The sequence below is a fragment of the Corvus moneduloides genome, chromosome 5 (assembly GCF_009650955.1).
Source record: "Corvus moneduloides isolate bCorMon1 chromosome 5, bCorMon1.pri, whole genome shotgun sequence".
Lineage (NCBI taxonomy): Eukaryota > Metazoa > Chordata > Aves > Passeriformes > Corvidae > Corvus > Corvus moneduloides.
In genome coordinates, this window is record NC_045480.1 from 74,090,374 (window position 1) to 74,111,128 (window position 20,755).

Consider the following 20,755-nt stretch of genomic DNA (forward strand, 5'->3'; position numbering starts at 1 on the left):
GATTATAAATCAAGACAGGAAGGAGGGAAAAAAATCCAAAACCTAAGGCAGTATCTGCTTCTGGAGTTTTTAAATGTTTGGGTTTTTCAAAGCTTTTCAGAAGCTGCCACCAGGAGAATGAGCAACTTGTTGAGTTTCTTTTTTTTTTTATTATTTTTTTAATTTAAAAAAAAATTCTTTGAAATGCTATTGGGAACAGTTTTAACATCCTGGGATTTTAGAAGGTAATGCATATAGCATGGGTGTATGTGGCCTGCATCACTTGAGTGGAGGCACAGACAGCTCTCCTCATTACTTCAGCAAGAAGTCTGTGGGTAGAGAATTATGGTATGGGTTGGGATAGGGTGGTTGAGGTATGCTGGCGACAGTGAAAAACGGGAGAGCAAAAAGGAGCGGTGTCCAACAGCAATATATTTGATATAAAAAGTCACAACAAGAGAGAGAAGAGGATGAGGGTAGAGCACAGGGAGCGTACTGCCTGGATAATAGCAGGTGAGGAAGCTAATCTAGTCACCAGCCAGTGAGGATTCCCAGGGGAATGGAGAGATTAAGGAAGTAACAAGTCATTGTATTCTACATCCCTCATGGACTTAGCTATATCTTTATAATTGATTAGCTGCCAGAAAACATGCATGGACAGTTGTGTTTGCTCATGTATCACCTCTGATTACTTGGCTGATCTGGGATTGCTTAGAGCCTCAGCAGCAGAAGTGAAGCAAAAGGCAGGAATCCTAAATCCGAGATGTCACCTCCTTTGTTGGATGTATGGGAAGCCAACAGGCTGGTAGGGCTCTAGGAAACTGTACTGTGAAGTGAAATTCCATGTAGGCCTAAGGAAAATAGCTACTGTGGGTCCGGGTGAGGCAGCCTGAGAGACGTGTGCTTGAGAGAGAAGTGATGGAAGCATAGGAGATGGTAGGTAACAATGTTGGAAGAATTGGAGCCTCTAGCTTGACTGTCAAGGTGTAGGGCTTGCAGGCTCACATGACAGCACCATTTAGAGGGTTCTCCCCCTGTGCTGTGGGTCCAGTGGATGTATTCACCTGTCTGTCTGTATTCACAGGTACAAGGTTTCCCTTCCTAGCTTGGCCTAGAAGGATCACATGGACACACATAGGGAAAAGCTTGTTCTTGGAATGAAAATTTTGAGCTGCTGAACGCTTTGGAAAAGAAACTACTTACATAGTTGCCTTTTCAGGAAGTGGCTGTTGGGAAAGGTCCGTGTGCCTAGTGGAGCTCATGTGTTGGTCTATAATCCAGAATAGGGCAGGAAAACATGGAAAGTGTGGGCATCAAAGGTTTACAAATAATGCTGTGGCTTCTGTATCTGGATTTTTCTAGCCAAGCTCACTCTCCCAGCCAAAAGCATTCAATATTAGCATCTCTCCTGAGCTGCTGCGTTTAGCAAAGCTCTGGAGTTTCTTTTTTTTCAGTGTTTTTTTTTCCTGCCCGCCTGTCGGGCAGTCTGGACTCTTGGAGTGAATTCCTGTGCCTGTGTGTGCAGAGCTATTAAGAGATGGCTCCCTGCACTGATACTGATGTCCCTGTCCCCTGCTCCTATTACATGCATTTGCAGCTTAATAATTGCATGTGGATGGCAGTCGGTGCCAAGCCCTGCGTATCCAAAGTCATTTGGTGAAGGAGTCCATTATGCTTGTGGCTTGCAGTGATAAATTCCCTGTGATGGTGGCAGCTCACAGCAGCCTCCTTTCGTAATGGCATTCTGCTCCTGTTGGCAGCCTTCCCTGGGCAGGAGACACTGCCCTGAAATAGCACAAGTGATGAGAACAGCAATGGCTGCGCAGCTCTGGGAGACCAAAACGTGGAGCAATCAGTAATTCCTTTTCTTGGACTGCTGCGTTTAAGGAAACATGCAGAGGAGATGGCAACTGGGCATCTGGATGTTCCCAAGGCAAAAAGCCATGATGGACTAACCCAAGAGACCTATTCCTGAGCTTGAGGGGCTGAATACAGTTCTCAAAAGTAGATCAAAGGGTCCTATGTGTCCTACTGCAGTAACTTCACAGAAGAACCCTTTGGAACTTGTTCTTAAGGTATAGAGGATGGAGCAAGGGTTGGCTGGCAGCTTGGGAGGGGGGCACAGATGACACATCTGAAATAGAAGCAGCTTCCAAATTGGGTACTCTGTACAAATCCTTTTGGTTTTGGTGTATTGACCTCGGGAACAGCACACTGACCCTTGAAAGGATTTGTGCCCATTGATTCTAATCTAATTAAGGCAGGGCTTGCTGCTCAGCATGGGCCAAAGTGCAGCAGGGTCAAGTGTGTGTCAGTAATTCAAGCATTTAGTTATTAGGTTGTAAAATAATAATCAAGAAAGCTGTCTCGAGTGGAAACAGTTCAGTGCAATGGGTAAAATACTGTTGGAAGAAGATCCTGATATACCAGTGCTGATGCCAGAGATAGCTGATACGTTCTGCAAGGGATTTATACATGAGAAAGAGTTCCCGGGGAATGGGTGGAGGAGGCGTTATGCATGGACCAAAACACTTGATGGAGGGCTTCTCTTCTTCCTCTCCTTTGTTTCTCACGAAATCAGCCCGATTATCCTAGATTCGAGGGTAGAAATCCGCTTGAATTTGGGCAAGCAGGTTTTTGTTTGCAGACATGTGGACTTGGAGCTCTGTCAGGCAAATGAAAATGCAGCTTTAATGATCAGGAAATGGTTAATACTGCTGAACTCATTAGATACCAGTCACTTGTAGGGTGTTAGGCTGCCTTTTTCCTAATTGTTAATGTTAATTGGCTGCTTATCTACTTGTATGGGGTAAATGGTGGGGAGCTCCTGCCACAGACCCAAACCCCCAGCTGTGAAGGGCTGGAAAAGGACAGTCCCTCCTGCCTAGATGGGCTCGTGTGAGGAAAATGAAAATGAGTTTGTGGCTTGTGCCAGCCTTGAAAAAGGTAGCTTGAGTCAGTGAAGGGAGCAGTGAGTTCCTGTGCTGACCATTTTGTGCAGGCCCCTTACCTGGGCCCTGGGCGATGCACAAGAGAGCTGCAAAATTAAACACGTTGTCAGCTACTTGGGGTGTTCTTAAAGGCTGTTCTGCACACAAGTGTGTGCAAAGCAAGCGCACTTTTTTGTTAACCCATTTATTGTAAGCGTGGGTATTTTCTTTTACTGGGTTATTCACAAGTCCCTCGCTCCTGTCGTTTGCCCTTGACTGTGGTAGAACAGTAAAACATTTACTGCGAGGCCATGAAGAATCCATATGTCCGTGTGATCTGTCAGGCCACCAAGAAGCCAGGGCTTGTGGGGTAGCATAAGGATATTTGAAGGTGACACATGCTGTCATTTGATGAACAGAGATGCAGAAGGGGATTCTGGCAGCCACTACCTTGGCCTTGACAACTTGTGATGGTGACCAGGTGGGGTGTGTTATCTTAATAGTCTGGAGCTCTTGTGAATTATTTGCTGATAGATGTAAACAGCTGTTATTCTTGGTAATGGAAAGCAATTAGAAACATCTGTACTCTTGGCGATGAGTAATGCCTCCCATCTTCACTGCTCCCAAGTGCCAATTGGAAATAACTACATCATCAGGATGGGCTGGCAACCTGCACTGCATTATGGCCTGGTTTGTACTGAGCTGTGAAGAACAAGAGGTGAAGCACGGTGGAATGAGCCTGTATCTGAGCTTGCTTGGGTTTGTTTCCCCCTTCAGGATGAGGAGAGGGAAGCCAGGTGCTCCGTAGCTCCCTGTCAGCCTGCAGGTTAGTTGGTGTTCAGGAGCTTTGGGCTGGTATGGCTTCTGGAGCTGGAAGTCCATGATGGCACTTTGTGCCAAGCTACCATCCTAGATGGAACTGCAGATATCCCTGAGGCCTCAGCCAGGCAAGTCTGTCCATCTCGGGGCTTGCCAACAGCTGGAATGGGGTCCTGGTTTGGAGACACTTGAGATAAGGAAAGACCGCGAGAAGCCCAAGAGCTCGGGATGTAGCAGCTCTGGTAAGGCTTCTCAGATAGACTCAGAAGGCCCTGGCAACAAACATTACGCTAGTGACAGTGAAGTGTATTTTGCAGGGAGGCTGGTTTTGGCTCTCAATACCCTCTGAGGTGTGTTGTTGAAGAACACGTGGGCTGGAGTCTTCCAGGTTGTCTTTATTTTTCCTTGTAAATTACAGAAAACTCATTGTGGCTTCCTGCGCTTTCTGAATCACAGAATGACACCCTTATTGTCCCCAGTTGGGACTAGATTAGTTGTATTTAACAGAAAAAAAAATAGGGATCATTTAATATAAAATCCTTAGCTTTCAGGTTTTTTCATGTGTGATTTTTTTATTCACAGTTTTCCAGTAGCTCCAGAAAAGATAAGAAACCAAAAAGGCCTCAGAATCTTGATGGAAAGCGTATCTGCTTTAATCCTTTGACAGCAAGATCATCTTTAAATAGGGAGGGTTGTTGGCAGTACTTCTGAAGTATGTGTGAGGAAGAGGGACTGATGGAGTTTGACGAGTTGGTAGTGTTTGGTCTGAGATGGATCTTTGTCTACTTTTAGTCGACTCTGTTTCTCTCTATTATTTGAAAATAAAATAAAAAAGGGTACATCAGACAGCATTTCCCTATTTGTTTACTGCACAGGTACTTTTTACTTCCTCACAGTTCCTATTGGGTTTTTTTCCAGAGTCAGTGTTAAGTTGTTTTCCATCATTGTTTTCATTGTGCAGGAGTGCATCATTTTATGGCTTTCACATGGTTTTAAAACAAAGAAATGCTGAATTTCCTGGTTGTAGCATCTCTGTAGCACCCTGGTTAATACATTGCAGGCTGCTGTCAGAGTGGGATGGATCTATTTAATTCCTGAATTGTAGTTTGTAAGTTGAGGAAAAAGTACTAGATGGGCAAAAGTCTCTGAAATGGACAGCAGAGGTGTACATCAGGTTTCTTGCTGTATCGGTTCATTCTCACAGGCTGTGTGGGTTAATTCCCCCACCAAATGAAGAAAAGCAGGGAAGTAATTAACACATGAGACAGAAAATAAGAAGTGTGATTCTGTGCAGAGGCATTTCATGCTTTATTGGCTTCATGAAAAGGCCAAGGTGCCAGAACAATAATTAATATGTTGCAAGAAGACAAAATAGATGTCTTACCTAAATGCAAGGTCAGGGCATTTGTTGGCTTTGCAAGAGGGAGAATTGTACTGAAACATGCGATACTTGCAACACGCAGAAGCAGTAGCTGGGCTTTTATGCTCCCTCTGTGTGGGATGGATGGCTGCAGGGATGCCCGTATGGATGGTGTCGGAACAGGCTGTTACCCTGATGCTGGTAGCTAGGCCTGACAGAGCAGCTGCTTTCCTGCGGCTGCTGCTGCTGAGGGGGCATTTCCAAGGGACTCTGAAGTGTTGGGAAGGCCAGGCTTGGAAATGAGTATGGAAGAGGTTTATACAGGCACAGTCTAAATCCTGGTTAGAACATGAGTGGTTGTTGCCCTCCTGCCCTCCGGGGTTCCAGAAAAACCAGAACAAGTAACTTGTGTGTGCTGCATCTCCAAGCTCAGCAGGGTGAAATTCCCTTGTGATGCTTTGCAGTGCTGAGCTGCCTACATGGGCATGTTTCACATCCTGGTGAATCAAGTAAAAGGTGATTTCTTGGTTTCAGATTGTCTGCAAGGAAAAGGGAAGCCTTCAGGTTTCCTTGTCCTTAGGTTCCTTGGAGCTAGGTGGGTGCAGAGTTCACATCTATGCCATGTTCCCAGGTATTCCTTGAGGTTTCAGTGGGTGCTAGCAAAAGGTCTTCCTTTTGTAAGTGTGACTTAGTGAAAAGGGGGGAGTGGAGGAGGTGGAGCTGGCCCTTTGGGTAGGGATCTCAGAACAGCACCTGTGAGTGCCCTTTGATTAATCTCTGGAGTGCCACTGGCCATGGTATCCCCGCACGATGGGATGTGTGCCGGCTAGGGCAGAGAGAACTTGAAGGCCACACCTGGCTCTCAGCTGGGTTGGAAATGTTGGGAAGCTGATGGGCAGTGTGGGGGCAAGAGCACAAGTTGTATGGATCGATGTAGTCCCCCAAGGACTGGGGTTTGATCAGCACAACTGTGGTTGTATGCCAAGGACAGCTGCTGGATGAAGGATTACAATGGGCTCCAATTGCTGGGGTTTACTTTACAGATGTCATAAAAAGGCCTTCTTCAAACCTGTTCATTCCTCTAGTGCTGCTTTTCCAGATGGGAATTACCGAGCAAGATTCAGTGAAATCTGCTTCTGTGTTATTTAACAGAAAAGAATTACAGTAACCTTTCCTAATCCTTTCATTTCAGGTTTGATTTACCTGCTATACTTTGATCAGAAATTTGTGTAGTTTTACAGGATTAGGTATTTTCATGTCCAGTTGTGGAATGAGTGTAGTCTATAAAAAATTCTATGATTATTGTATTTTGAAAGCTGGGATTAACCTGTGATGCTTGATTAAAAAGATATCGTACAGGATGGGGGTGGGTACTGAACTTGTTGCTTAGCTTGTGTTCTTCTTGTTTGGAAGAAAGCAAAATTGAAGGTGTTTTCCAGGCAGCATGCTAGCAGAGTAGAGAAATTTGGAATTAGGGAAGGTAGAATCGTTCTTACTTATTTAAACACTTGAGAGTTTCCTTATGAATAAACAAAATGGTTGGTAACAACTAGGCCTTTGCGTACTGTGTCTGACACTGGAAGAGGGCAGTGCTGAATCTGTGTCTGCTCTCAAGGTTTGTAGTTCTGCTGAGGGTGGCGTCAGCCTCCTCCGAGTCAGGGACTTAAATATCCAATGGAAAGCCCCTCATTAAGGCCAAAGCTGGTTGATGTTCAGCAAGTCTCAATAAAAAGCCAGGTTTGTGCAAGCTGCTTTTTTTCCATTTTGGTGCAAAATGGCAGGGAAGGCAGTTCTTAAAGCAGCCCTTAGACACAGGTGGAAGAAAGGTGCCATGAGGGACAGGATTACCTGCCGTTGAGTGTGGGATACAGGGATGCCTGCCTTCCACAGCCAGGTGACTGAAGGAATGGTTTGGAATTGTGGATACAAGGAATACTTCCATGCGTAATATACAAATGCATTTTAAAAGCCTAAGTGTTTATTTTGTACGTAGCATTGTCTTCAACCTAGTAGAGAAGTGTTTGAACTGCCGTGTGTATATTACATAGAAATAAATAATAAATCCATGTAATGTGCTCTATTTCAATTGAAATCCACCTGAAAGTCTATTGGTTCTGCTGCCATTCCCACCTTGAGCAGGGGGAAGGTAAATAGTACAGGTCTACTTTGCTTAAGACTATTGTAGGAATTTTGATGACATGATAGCATGATGAGTATCCTTGGCTATGTGAGGGCTGGATTTGTTCTTGGTCACCCTTTTTAGAGAACAACCAGCATTTATGAAGGGAGAAGGTTTTTGCAGGTTTGTAAATGAACAAAGGGCAGTCCTGCCTTCAAGATCAAGGCACTGCCTAGTGCAGCAGGAAGGAAAGCTGCTTTGCCTGGTGGGCAACTTGCTGAGAAAAGGGCTCCAGTGGGTAGGTTTCCCTTGAAGAACAGCTTTGTGCTTTTTTTCCCCTTAAAGCTGTTGTCCAGGTAGTGCTGCTAACCACAGATAACATGGTCCTGTTGTGGATGCAGGAGTCAAGGGGCTAACAAGAAATTGCTTTTCTCCATGCTGGGTATCAAAGATGTGGGCCCATGAAATCTTCCAGGGGAAAACAGGAATTGAGGGCAGGCTGGAGTTGTGTGCTACCAAATGATACAGTCCTGGTTGAGCTGGAGCATAGCGTGCAAAATCAGAGCAGAAGTTCCAAATGGCAATTATCAGGCAGCTTGGTTAACTCGCTCTTCCTTAGAAAATCGCTCTCAGGATTATACGGTCTCAGGAAAGATTAGCAATGCTGAGGAATCTTCAGGTTGATAAATAGGAAGATTAGATGGAAACAGTGGGAAAGCTACTTAGTCTTTGCCCTGAGAGCCAAAAGAAAAGCTTTTAACTAAGCGCATTTGGAAGGAGCAAGCCTGAAATTGCAAGAAAAGATGGCATAAGGAGGCAAGATGACAGCTGGAACCCAAAGGAGCTTTTAGTTGCTTCTCCTTGCCATTGATGGCAACTTAGCAGGATCTAGTACCAGGAACATATAGTGCGCCATAACCCTGACTGCTGCTGTAACTGAGACTGTGCACGGGGTAGGCCTCTGTGGCACGAGGCTCTAGGGTTTAGGGGGAAGGGAAGGACCAAACCTGGGCTAGACTGGAAACTGTGGGTACTGAATCATACAGCCCAGATCCTTGATGCAGCAAGAGAAATGTTTCTGTTCTCTATTCACAATGGCAGCCTGCTTGCAAGGGTGTTCTGGGCAGTGAGTCTTGGTAAAGCCTATGAACAACATGATTTCAGCTCAAATGAGTTTTTTAGTTTGCCACAAACAATGCAGTTGAGTAGTGCACAGATAAGAACAAGAAACAGCTTGTGGGGAGTGAGGAGCTGGTTTGGTGTTTTAGCATTTCTGGGAAGTTAGTGTATTAAATGGTTTTTTTGGGGGCCGTGGACTTTTCCATCCTTCTTCGGCGACGAGTTGTGGTGGGGCATCCGTTCGTCTGCAGTCTGAGCTGTGCAAATGGAAGGCCTCTTGTTTCTCCCGAACACTCTCTCTTTCTGAAGAGTTTTGTAAGGTCAAGACCAACTTCCCAGCTGAGCTGCAAGAGTTGAGGTGATCTGGAGCGGAGATGTCCTGCTGCCAGGACCCCGTGTACCCTCTGTCCCCAGGGCATTCTCCCAGCTCTGTGGCAGTGCTTGCTTTGCTGCCTTGCTGAGGGATGTGCTTGGATCCCTGGGGCTCTGGGATGTCACTAAAGATGGAGCTCAGGGCTGGGTCGTCATAGCTGATAAGCGGTGTGATGGTTCTAAGGAAAAGTGCAGGCAGGGGAGCCAGGAAATATTTTTGTATTCCTGTATCTTTTCTTAACTTAGTATGAAGTTAAAAATGGTTGGAAACAACAGCAACACCGGGATGCTGCAAAATATTGCATAAAACTGATAGAAGATGGCTCTTTTCTCACAAATAGGTGGTTTTCACTTCTATCCACCAAATGAGAGATCAGTGGTCATTTTGGAAGGAATTGTGTTTCTCCTCTGTATCTCCCCCGCTTGCTTTGTAGTTTATAGATGCTTTTTTAACTTGTTCATATAACATCACTGGTGATCCATGGATACCTGGATTCAGCAGCGTGATAAAATTAATGTCTTGGAAGTGTCTTATGTTCTGTATACTTGTGCTGTCAGGGAGTAATGCAGCAGAAACATGGGAACATTACACTGAATGATGTGGCAATCCTCTGACTTCTTGCTGGCTCTAAGCGGCCCAAATATTCCAGGGAAAAATAAAAAAGGAAAAAAAAAATTCCAGAATGGGCAATTGCAAAGTGACAGAGGCAGAGTGGTAAAACCAAGTGTGAGCACATTTAATATGTGACGATAGGTGGCTATTTTTAAAGATAAAGTCTTGCTGAGGGCGACTGTCTGAGAGGGAAAAATACGTAATTGTCCTGGTTTTATTATAAGAACAAAGTTGGGTACGATGAGTTGGAAGGACAAATGGCGAAAATACAAAAAAGGATTTTGATCTTGAATTTGTGTCGCTGCCTTCCAGCTTTGCTGAGTGTAATCATCTCTATCATTTTCTGAAATGATTGTAAGTCATTAAAGGAAAAAACCCAAATCCAAGCCTCTTAATAGGGCACCTGTCCTCATGTTTGTGTCTGGGGCCTGGTTTCAGTATGACTTCCAGCACACTTCTCTGTTCTTCCATGTCTGTACCATTACAGAGACAGGTTCCTTGTCCTGCTGTCCCAAAAACCTGGCTGACTGCTCAGATCTGCAGTAGTCTCTGCCTGGGATTTGGCACAGGAGCATCGCCATTACTGGTTCCAGTGCTCATTACTTACTGCTGTAATTATTCTGTCTTTCATCTATTCCATGTTCTTCGAAGTCTTCTATAGGTTGGACTAATCCAAATGAGTTGGTATTATCTGCATAGGTCATCACCTCATTTCTCAGCTACTTCTCTAAATCATGACTAATGACTGTAAATAACTCTGGTCTTAGTGTCTTGGGGCACCTCCTTGTTAATCTTGAGCCATTATGTTAATTGACCGTTTGATCCTCGTCTCTCCCCTGCCCCTCCCTTCACCCCTCTGACTAACTTGCAGCCAGAATTGTCTGTCTGTGCACAACTGCCTGATTTTTTTCGGAAGGCTTGATGGGGCGCTTGGAGGCTCTTTGGAAGCCCAGAATAAGATGTCATCACACACATCTTGATCTCCTGCTTGGATGCAGTGGCATTATCTGGCATGGTTTTCCACTCTCTTCCCAGGCTCACTGGTGCTTCATTGCACTGCTGTGGTGGCTGCTGCTGCTGTTGGTGCTTGCTCCTTTTGGTTTCTTGTTGGCTCTCCAGAGCAGAGGACTGAGGTGGGGAAAGAACTTGGAGAGATGTATGTGGCAGGGGAGGAGGAGGAATAGGGGAAGGCAAACAAGCCCTTTGTCCTACTTGCTCACGCAGTATTTCTGCCAGCACGTCGCTGTGTCATCTTGGGAACAAAGGCAGAAGTGGGAATTGATCTAAGGCATTCCTGACTGGGATAAAATAAAGAAACTTACTCTTTAAGATTATGTACAAGTCAATCAGACTCTGCTCTGTTATTCACTCACCATTTTACTATCAAGAACGTTGTAGAAACTGGCTTTACCCATTCTGTGTTTCACAGTTACTGCATATTGGGGAGTGGAAGAAGTTGGGTGTTTCTTTTTTCTCTGTCTCAGCACCAATAGGCCATGTTTTAAAGGCTAAAATTGCAGGATATCTGCATAAGGAAATATAAATCTTTTTGGCATTTCAATTTTCCCCCTGGAAATCTTGTTTTGATGCTCAGATGCTATGGCATTCTGGGAACTCCTTTGGTTATTGCTGCCTTTATGAAAGCAGCTGTTCTATCAGTGCCATGGGTTTGGTACTTAGTGGGAAGGTAGGGGAATACAGGTGACGGCTGATTACATTGCAATCCAGTGCTTGTGTAAACTGTGTGTTAGTGAGAGATTAAATCGATTCCTGGGCAGTCAGTCACTGCTGATGGCTGTGCAGCTCGGCACTGTTACGGAAATAGTTGCTCTGCAAATTCTATGTGACGGAGCTGCTGAGGAGACCAGTGCTCTGTTCTTGGATGCACGACTCATCTGTCACAGTCCCATCTCAGTTGTATTTCCCTCTCTTGTTCCTGAAGACAGAGGCAATGGAGGCAGGAAAAATAACTGAACTCTGCAGAGTAAAAAGCAGAGTTGCCAAATTATTTCAGTGGATTGAGGCAGAGCCTAAATGCTGGGGTGGGGAGCCAGATGATCCATTTCACTGGTGTCGTAGTTGTGTTAAGTGAGCACTCAGAGGAGCCATAGGTGCGAGTCCCCATTTCTCAGAGGCCAGGAATTTGACTTGGATGTTAATAGGCAAGAGCTTTGTAGGCGTGCTGTGGATAGATCTTGGTGGATGAAATGTTACACTGAGTCTCTTCTGCGATTGGATCATTGTTGAGTTTTTTTGGTGGGGAAATGATGAATAGATAGATGTGAAGATGGAAGACAGATGGATAGACAGAAAGACAGGATCAGAAAATAGATGAGTTACAGTTGTAGCCTAATGCATGTGCTATCTTAATGCTGCAATATTAGCACAGCATCAGAGTCCCTCTACATCTGCCCCCCCTTCCTCCAACTGTACCGATTTATATGAAAATTAAGATTACAAATTAAAACCAGGCTATCCTGGAGTTTTCCAGTTCATCAGCCATCCAATAAAAATGATGTCGAGCTTGTGTGCATAATTCCCAGAAGATTACTTTGTCCTTACAGCTAAGCTCTGTCCCTGATATAAAAGATCTCTATCCAGTTTTATTGAAATAAAGAACTAACATCATAATCCCAATATTGAGGTATAATCTTCATTATCTCCTGACCCTCTTGAGATTTTTTTTCTCCCACCCCCGTTCTATCCTGATTCAGATTTATTTCATTTATAATCCCTATGTGTTTACCTTTATTCAGATAGGATTATAAACCAAATAAATAAAAACCCTCCCCCCAACATGCCCTAACATACAGCAAATACCCTTCAGCTGAGCTCTCATTCCCTGATGTGTTGGGCTGAGCTGTGGTGCACTGGGCTCAGTTCCTGCTGACTCTGCACCTGGGGTTCCCCGCAGCAGCACTGCCCATGCACCCCTGGACCTGCTCCTCAGGGCAGGGGCTGGCGCTGGACCCCCGTGCTAGCGGGCGTTGGGGGGACATGGTAAATGTCCATGGAGGTGCAGACAGGTGGGCTGGCCTGTGCTGGAATGCTGCTCCTGCTATAAGCGCACCACCTCCTTGCAGTACTTCCAAGTACTTGGTGGTACTTGAGTTTGCTTCTATGCTGACTGCAAGGCCGAGGCTGGGAGTTTGAATGAGCTGACAGGAATTTGGTGACTTGGCCAAAACCTCTGTTGAACTGATGCAAAGAATGGCTTTTTTTTCCCCCGGACCCTTTCTGGCTGCAGAAAGGGTCTGTGCTCTGGGCTGGTAGCTGCCTTAGTGCTCAGTAAATGAGGGTCATGGTGTTGCTCAGATCAGGGCTTTTTTGGGTGCAGAGCAGTGTTTCTGTGCTGTAGGAACAGCCAAGTGGTAATGGTGAGATCTATACCTGCCTCAGTCACACACAGTGGGGCTGGTGATGGGTAATGTCATGGTCAAGTGTCTTTGGTTATGCCAGAGGGCTAACGCAAAACCCAGCTGTGCCAAAATGGAAGGAAGGCTTTTGGAGGCTGGATTCCATAGTGGTGAGATAGTATTAAGGAAATGTCTTTGCTTACTGTAATCACTGGAGTGTTTACCTGCATGGAGAAGAGAGGAATCTCCAAAACATGAAGTGGGAAAAGTGGTGATTTTTTGGGGTATGTGCATTGTACAGCATCATGGCAGGTTGGAGATCCCAGAGGTATCTTGGTGGCACTTCTTCAGGAGCTTGAGGAACAGTCACCTGCATAAGGGCTGTGGCGATCAACAGTACCAGTGGGATCTAGTACGGGAAAAGGAGGTGCAGCTCCTGGCTAGGCAGGTGGCTTTTCTGGTGGCCCCAGTGTCTCGAGTTATTCAGTCTGTATGAAATGAGGTTGGAAAGGGTAGTTTTCAGTGAGAAGAATCTTCTTGGAGAGTCCAAGGGGAAGATGGCAGTGCAGTAGGGCATACCTGCTTTTAGAGGGGAGAATTTCGTTTGCTACAGAGAGATATTATGTTGCATTGCTAAAATAATTGTGATTCTTGTCCTGGAGCATAGTAAGTATGTACTTAAGAAAAAATCACCCAGGTAAGCTGAGGTTATTCCTTCTGTGTCTCCATCTGCTAAGCTGATAACACAGAGACATATTGATGAGGGCTCAAGGAAAACATGAAATATTTCATCAGTAAGATTATACCACACAGAGACAGATGTTGGGAAGCTGTAACATTTAAAAATAAAGAGATAAACACATGCTTGCAGGAGGGATGGAAAGATTACTGTGGGTTGTTGTTTTGGGCTTTTGGGGTTTGTTTTTTTTTTTTTTTTTACTGCATGGGCTGAGTGGGAGGAGGGAAGGGAGAACAAGGTGCTGAGAGAGGAAGAGGCTGTATCAGAACTTAAAGAGGAGTTAGTTAACTACCTGGAGGCAGACTGAGGAGGTGAATGCTGCTGCCTTGGGATAAGCAGCTTTTGTGGGAATAAGGGAGGAAAGTGAGCTTAGTCTGGTTTATAACCTGTCTTTTCTTATATGGACCAGTTGTGCTGCTACTCACGGCAGATTGGGTTTTCATCCTTAATTGTAAAGCTTTACTTCTGAACTAGTCAGAACTAGGAGACAGGTAGTGCCTGGCTTAGGGGCCTCAGTGAACAGGAGGCCCACTGCTACAGGTAGTGTGTGTCTGATTGTGTAGTACTTGCATGTGGGTGTTGGTCTGGTGAGCCTTCTGCCTTGCCTGTTGCTGCCATGGTGTGTGATGGGCACCGCCAATGTTCTCCTTCAGAAATGTTGCGTGAACTGTGGCATTGTGCTGCTCTGCAGCAGCTGTCCTGAGCCTTGCTGTCATGCTGACCCTCACATGGCCATCAACTGCTACGAGTCATGCCTTGAGCAAGCAGTGTGTTGTCCATGAGCGGTGTTTAACAGCTGGAAGCATTTCTGCTGGGCTGGGGCAGTCCAGCCGTAACTGGCCTGTAGAGGTGTTCTGCAGTCCCCAGTATGTTGGATGATGGGGGGCGGGTGTGTGTGTAATAAAATGCAAGTTTTCAGCAGAAATGCTTCAAAGGAATTGGATATTAGTGAGCTTGGGTATGTAGTGCCTGGGGAGGAAGAAAAGTGTCTTCATCCTACTCTGAGGGTGTGAGAGCCTGTCACTGGCTCCTGTCTTTAGGAGAACTGGCGGCACCTTGCAGGTTTGGTGCCAAAGGAGGGGCCTGCTGGCACAGGTTCGTGGCTCTGTAGGGTCGCCGTGGTGGGCTAGGCACCTGCACTGATCCACAGTTCCCATGGAATTCTGCAGGGGCACAGCTTTATTTAGGGTTCCTGCTGGGCAGTGACCAACTGCAGCTCACCCCAGTCACCCTTGTTTCACCCCAGTGCTCTTGGGCTGGGGAGCTGTTGACCCCAACGCCCTACTGACAGGGTTTCCTGTGGGTGTCTGACAGTTGCACACAGTTCCTGGGATCAGGAAACAGGACTTCCTCAGCTTCTCAGCTGAGAGAATCAGCACAGTGGCCATCAGGTAAGGGATGTGCCTTCCTCTTGTCAAGGAGGGCTCTGTGAGGAGTAGATGATGAGTCTGTAATGGTGAAATCATTCTGTTGGAGGTAGGGACGACACTGCTGCTGCTTTCAGGGGTTGTCCTGATGATTCCTGGGCTTGCTGGGTGCTGGGAGAGTTTTCCATACCTCTTAGCATAGTACAGAGTGTGACTGCCTTGCCACCAGGGAGGGTTCCTTCGTAACTTTCTCGCTTTGATCCTGTGATGAATGACAGTGCCAGGGACATCCTGAATGCTGTACAACCTCTGAGGTTCCCTAAAGGTGATATGCATCATGTGTAAATGTTGCCATCTGCAGAATGCTGCTTTATTAAGAACTTCCAACTCTGCCTTAAGTGGGAGGCTGGAGTGACAAAGTGATGGTGTCACTTTGCAACTGGCCCTTGAAAGATGGTCCATTCCCTTTGGGAACCATCTGTGTAGCCCTGTGTGCCTGATGGAATGTTTATTGTGTTGGGCTGAAATAAAGAAAATCATCTTTCTGTTCCTCGTGCTGTGATTTTCAGGGAGTTTAAAAGCTTTCTGAAAGATTGTTCCCTTTTGGCCCGAGGAAAGTTAAGTTTGGAGCTGGAGCACAGGCTGAAGGTTTAGCTTTGGTGGAAGTCTTGTGAAACCCAAGTGTCACAAAGAGCAGTTGATACAGATTTCCTTCCTCCTCAGCATGAGAACCAGCCTTCTGTTTGCCTGTGATTAATCAATTTACATAGCAGGTGGGAATAGCAAATTACCTACTTAGCTATGAGCAGGAGTGGCTTTAAAGGGATGGAAACATCTGAAATAATGTTTGAAAAAAGGACTTGTGAAGTTGTGTGAGGTCAGTGGCCAGCTGTTGATAGGAGGGGTGTCTGAGCAGCAGCTGGCCATAGATGATTGTGGGGTATGCCCAGCCCCTGCCCTGGAGGGATGTCTGCTGAGATAAGGAGAGTGCCTAAACCTCCCAGCAGAACTCCCCTGGGAAGGGAGCTACTCTTGAGTTACGGCAAGAAGAAGACAGACCCAGAATCCTCTGGGAGACCCTATGCAGATCCTTTGTAACCCATTGGCCCTTACCCTCTGATACCCACCCCCTGTATCCGTATAAAGCTAGCCCTCTGCCCCTGCAAGGGCAGGGGGATGCTCGTCCCTGGCTCCCCTTCGCCGAACTGATAAAGCAGCTTCCTCGTGCGGAACAGTTATACGGGCCTCTTGTCTCTCTCTCTCTGGTCTGGCCTGGAGGCTGCCCTGCAGAGCTGAGCTGAAATCACAACCATCTCTTTTGGGATCATCTCTCCGGACTGGTCACAGCTTCCTCGGTCAGAGCTACTGACCCTGCACCAGCTGCCATAGCTTATCACCTTAATGATGATTGTGTGATTGTACTGTCACTCTGGCTTGGCCAGTTCTTCATTCTGCCTTGTGTCAGCCTTGTTCCCTGAGGCTCCTGGAGAGGCTGCAAGGAGAGCAGAGATGTACTTGAGGGTGTTCTGACCTGGGCTTAGTAAGGTAATGCTTATCCACAGGTGCCCAGGTACTGGTTGGGTTCTGGTGTTTTCCGCCATTGGTGCAATCATGTGCCTGGAATAGGCTGAGAAAACAGCATGAGGGTGCTGATGCCTGGAACTGCCAGTGGTCTTGTGTGGCCGGTCCAAAGCACTCTGGCTCTCTTTACCGTGGCGTTTTGTATCAAATAACTTAAAAGTTATTGCTTCTTTTAGTGTAAATACTGTTGAAAAGGTTTAGAAAAGTGCTGAAATTCAGCCCTACTGCTTTCTATCAGGTTCCTTTAGGTTGTTTTGTTGTGGTGGTCGTCGTTTTTGGTGTGGGGGATTGGGGTTTTTTTAGTTTGTTTGTTTGTGGTCGTTTGGTTTGGGGGGGGGTGTGGCTATTTTTGTTTTCCTTTTTTTTTTAATAGATATATTTTTTATTTTGTTATTTCACATAAAGGCAGGAAAATACTGTGCAAGGCAGAGAAGAGATGGTGGTGATAGGGAAAGATGAGGAAAGAGGGCAGCAGTGCCCATTTCAACAGACAAGGCTGGAAAGAGCAGCTTGGTTGTGTGTGATGGCATCTCTCGGAAGTATGTCAGGGCGATGAGCTGTTGGAGCTGAGAGATGGAATGGGCACAGAGGGAAGTGTGTGTAAACTGCCTATGGTTAGGTAAATTCCCTGGAACACAGGAGATGGGCTCTGCTGTTCAGAGATAGCCAGGCTTGGGCAAGAGGCAGTTCTTTGGTGTGAGAACATTGGACTGACCTGCCTGCCCTGTCCAGCTGGCCCAGGACACGTGGGGGCTCTGACACCGCTCATCCAGGGAAGCTGTGTGCATCAGTGAGATGGTCCCTCAGCTGGGAATACCGAACAGCTCAATCTGCACGTGGCATTGCACACTGGGCTTGTCTTCTTTCCTGTCTTTCATTCCCACCTTCCTCCTTCTGCCTGGAGTTTCTCTCACTCTAAGCAAATCTGGCTGCTTGTCTTCAGAGCCCAGAACAACTGGCTGTGATGCCTGTGTGTCCCTGTCCCAGCTGATGCCTGGTTGTGCCTAAGCGCTTCAAACAGCTCTTCCAGTGTGGGTGAGAAGGCACCTTGATCCGCTGAGTCTCAGTTTTTCCAGCTGTAGTATGGGCTAATTCATTTCCTAATTTGTCATTTTATGTGAATGGGCAGCAGGACAGCTGCACAATGCTGCTAACAGCAATGGGAATGGAAATTGCAGGGATCTGTATGTGTCTGTAAGTCCTTGGCTTCTTGACTAAAATAGCTTCAAGCAATTTCCAAGAAATTTATGTTTCTTGCTCTAACATCACTAGAAAAATCTAGCCATAGGAATTGGGATATTTTAGAACAGTTTATAGTAAATAGTAATGAACTGATTGCTTGTTTAAGCCCTAGTGTTTCATTAAACCTGGTTGTGGGTGGAGTTCTTGCAGATCTGCCAGTAAGGAACATGGGTTTGGCTTCTTCAAGGCCCAGAGATGGCATTGGTTTAACTGGAAGGAAATAGACAAGACAGTCAAGTATCAGGATTTAAGATGCAGACGTCAGGCTAAATGTCCACAGTGCAGGAACTCTTTACATAGAGTAGCTACATGTAGGTGTAGGTGGGGTATCTCATCTGGAAAGGCAGCACACTAACAGCACTGTGCCACCTGCAAACCGGGAAAAAGTGGTGCCTACTTGGAATATTGGCCTTTCAGACCTGTTTGGTGGCTGGCGCCTCTCCCGGGGTGCGCGTGCTGTCTGAGCTGCGCCCTCAGCAGCACAGTGGGAATGGCAATCCACAACATTCAGCAGTGGGAACAGAGGTGACGTGCAGGAGAGGTCACCACTCTCCTGCATCACCTGGCTAATGTGGCAGAACTGCCACTCCTCATGAAGGTCAGAAGGGAGCTGCTGTGCACTCTCTGGAGACGTTTGTTGGAACTGTTGACTGTAATGAGAGGTGTGAGGATGTGTTCAAGAAGTTTCTGCAGGCCAAAGACCTTTGGTTGTTCAGATGGGACCAGGTCAGAAGTCTGGAGAGGAATATTGCGGGGCAGCGGTGAAGCATCGAGAGAATTTGAACAGTCCTCTGCAAGATGCAGTTTGTCTACAAAGTCTGTCAAGACTTCTAATTAAGATTCTTTGGAGAAGGTAAACCAGCTGTCTTCCATGTTAACAAGAACACAAGTTGAGTAAAGATTTGGCAGTGAGCAGGGCAGCAGTGCCCAACCTCAGGGCCAAGGACACGGGTGGAGCTGCAAGACCTGAACAGAAGCCTGAAGGGATTCCGTCTTGAACCAGACTTAGCAGCTGGGAGGCTGAAGTGCACAGCCTGGCCCAAAGCTCCATTCTTTGAAGGTGTGTGAATGGAAACATCCGGAAGAGGGCTGGCTTGGAGCACTTTATTACTATCGGTGCCTGAGTAATGTTCACACTTTGTCATTGCTCACTTTTATGGGGGGGCTGGCTTCAAATGCAGTATATTATGCAATGGTTTTGTCATGTATCAGTGATGATATTAACAGTCTAATGCTAAACAGGTTCTGAGGAAATGAGGAGGAAAAAAAAATGACTTACTATATTTACCCTGAAACAAGATTCAATCTGCCACTGTATTTAATGCTGTATTTTTCATTATCTCACAAGCATATGTTGGAACTGCTACAGATGATGAAGTTAGCTGCTGGGCAGAGCTATCATCAATGCTTTCCATCTTTATTTTAATAAGAGGAACGAGCAAATTGTTTGTGACCTTTGTCAAGGGCTTCCCGGAAGACAAGAAACCTAGCTGCAACAAAATCGCTAGCCTGGAGCCCTGCTGAATATTCAGTGCTTGAGCCCTGCCTGAAACGTGCTGTAACAAAGCCATTGTGTCTGATGGAGCCATGTCTGCCACAAAGGAACTGGGAGCTAACAGCAAAAGTTCAGCCTTTCCTTTCTTGTCCCTCGCACTCCTGGAACAATGAAGCAATATGCTGTTTTGTTCAACCTACTTGCAGGACAGGAAGCTGAAAATGGTGTTTCCCTGACAGCTGGCTCATCGCACCTGTGCTGCTGTGGAGAGAAAAAAACCGCAGGCTTTTGGTTTTTTTAGGAAATAAAAAGCTGACATATGTGCTGTTGATATGTGTCACATGACAGACGTGATCCCTATGGCTGCCAGCACTGAGGAGTAGGGAGATGCTGTTTTGAGGTACCTCACACAAAAAGAACCTTGCGTGACTTGAAGCACGTGACAGTGTGGAGCAACCAAGAATGCTAAGGCAGGGGTGGTTACAAAATGCACTCCTGGCCTGGAAGGGGTTCCTGCAGAATCTATGCCAGAGTACCAGAGCACGAAATGCCTCCACAAGAAAAAGCCATCCTGAGGCATTACTCCAGTCTGTAGGCAAACTCTGGGGTGGGGGCAGCCAGTCCTGGGACTAGAATCGTGTCTCAGCAGCCATGTCGTTGACTTTTTTACTTGTGCAGTTCTTGAGAGTTTGTGGAGATGGAGACTGTAGCAGTTGCTGTCTGTTGATGCACGTGTAGGCTTTGCGGGTGACTTCAGATAAAACACTTCACTGTGGGTGCTTATTTAAGCTTCCAGGCACCATTTAATATATAGCGAGAAAGAAAAGTGCAGTAGAAGTGATAATACACTCCTGTCTGTTGTCTCCATCTCTGGTGACTGTGTTCACACTCCCATAACATGGTGCAAGAAGGTGATCTGGGCACCGGGTTTTTAGTTGCGTGATTTTATTTTGGCATCAGCTGTTTATAGTTCTCTGGAATCTCAATACATTTCTCTGATGTGTTGACACTAACATTTTGCTATTTTGCTTACTATGGTATCCTCAAAACTTGGAGGGAAATTCCTTGTGGTCGTCTAAGAAGTTCAGTTATCAATGGAAATTTTATAGCGCTTTTGTGGAGCCTGCGACACTCCAGCTTGCAAACGTCATTCCAGAATTGGTATTTGGTTATCCTTGTATGGGCATAATGGCTGTACAATAGACGAGGAACCCACCCTTAAGTCCCCTTGCAAAATGAAGGAGCAGTGATTTGGAACGGCAAAGATCTAAAGTCACCTTTGGCGCCTTCTTCTAAAGACTTCAGACCGTTCCTTGCACCTTTGACTTGCTAGTGCCATTTATCAGGCTTATTTTCGCATTGGAGCCTTCTGAAAACCGGGTGTACAGTGATTCCTGGCATTAATGCTTCTCTGTGCAAAACCATCTGGTGGAAGCTTGGAGTGCTGAATGAAAGGTGTAAACCTGGATTAGCGTGGATATGGTTCTCTGTTGCCTTTGGCTCATTCACATCTCACTGGATGTTTTCCAGGTTCCCTTGGAAGAGCCAAGATTGCCATCATACAGTGTAATGCCATATGTTAAGATTCATATGACATATTACCTAAAAGTCATAAATTATTATACTGTGTCTCTTTACAGGGCTGTGATTAGAAATGTTTATGT

General features: G+C 46.0%; 1 long non-coding RNA gene across 3 annotated transcripts in view; it reads left to right on the forward strand.

The window, feature by feature from the left end:
* Positions 1-20,755, forward strand: part of LOC116444007 — a 219,130-nt gene that overhangs the window by 66,455 nt on the left and 131,920 nt on the right. The gene's annotated exons all lie outside the window — the stretch shown is intronic.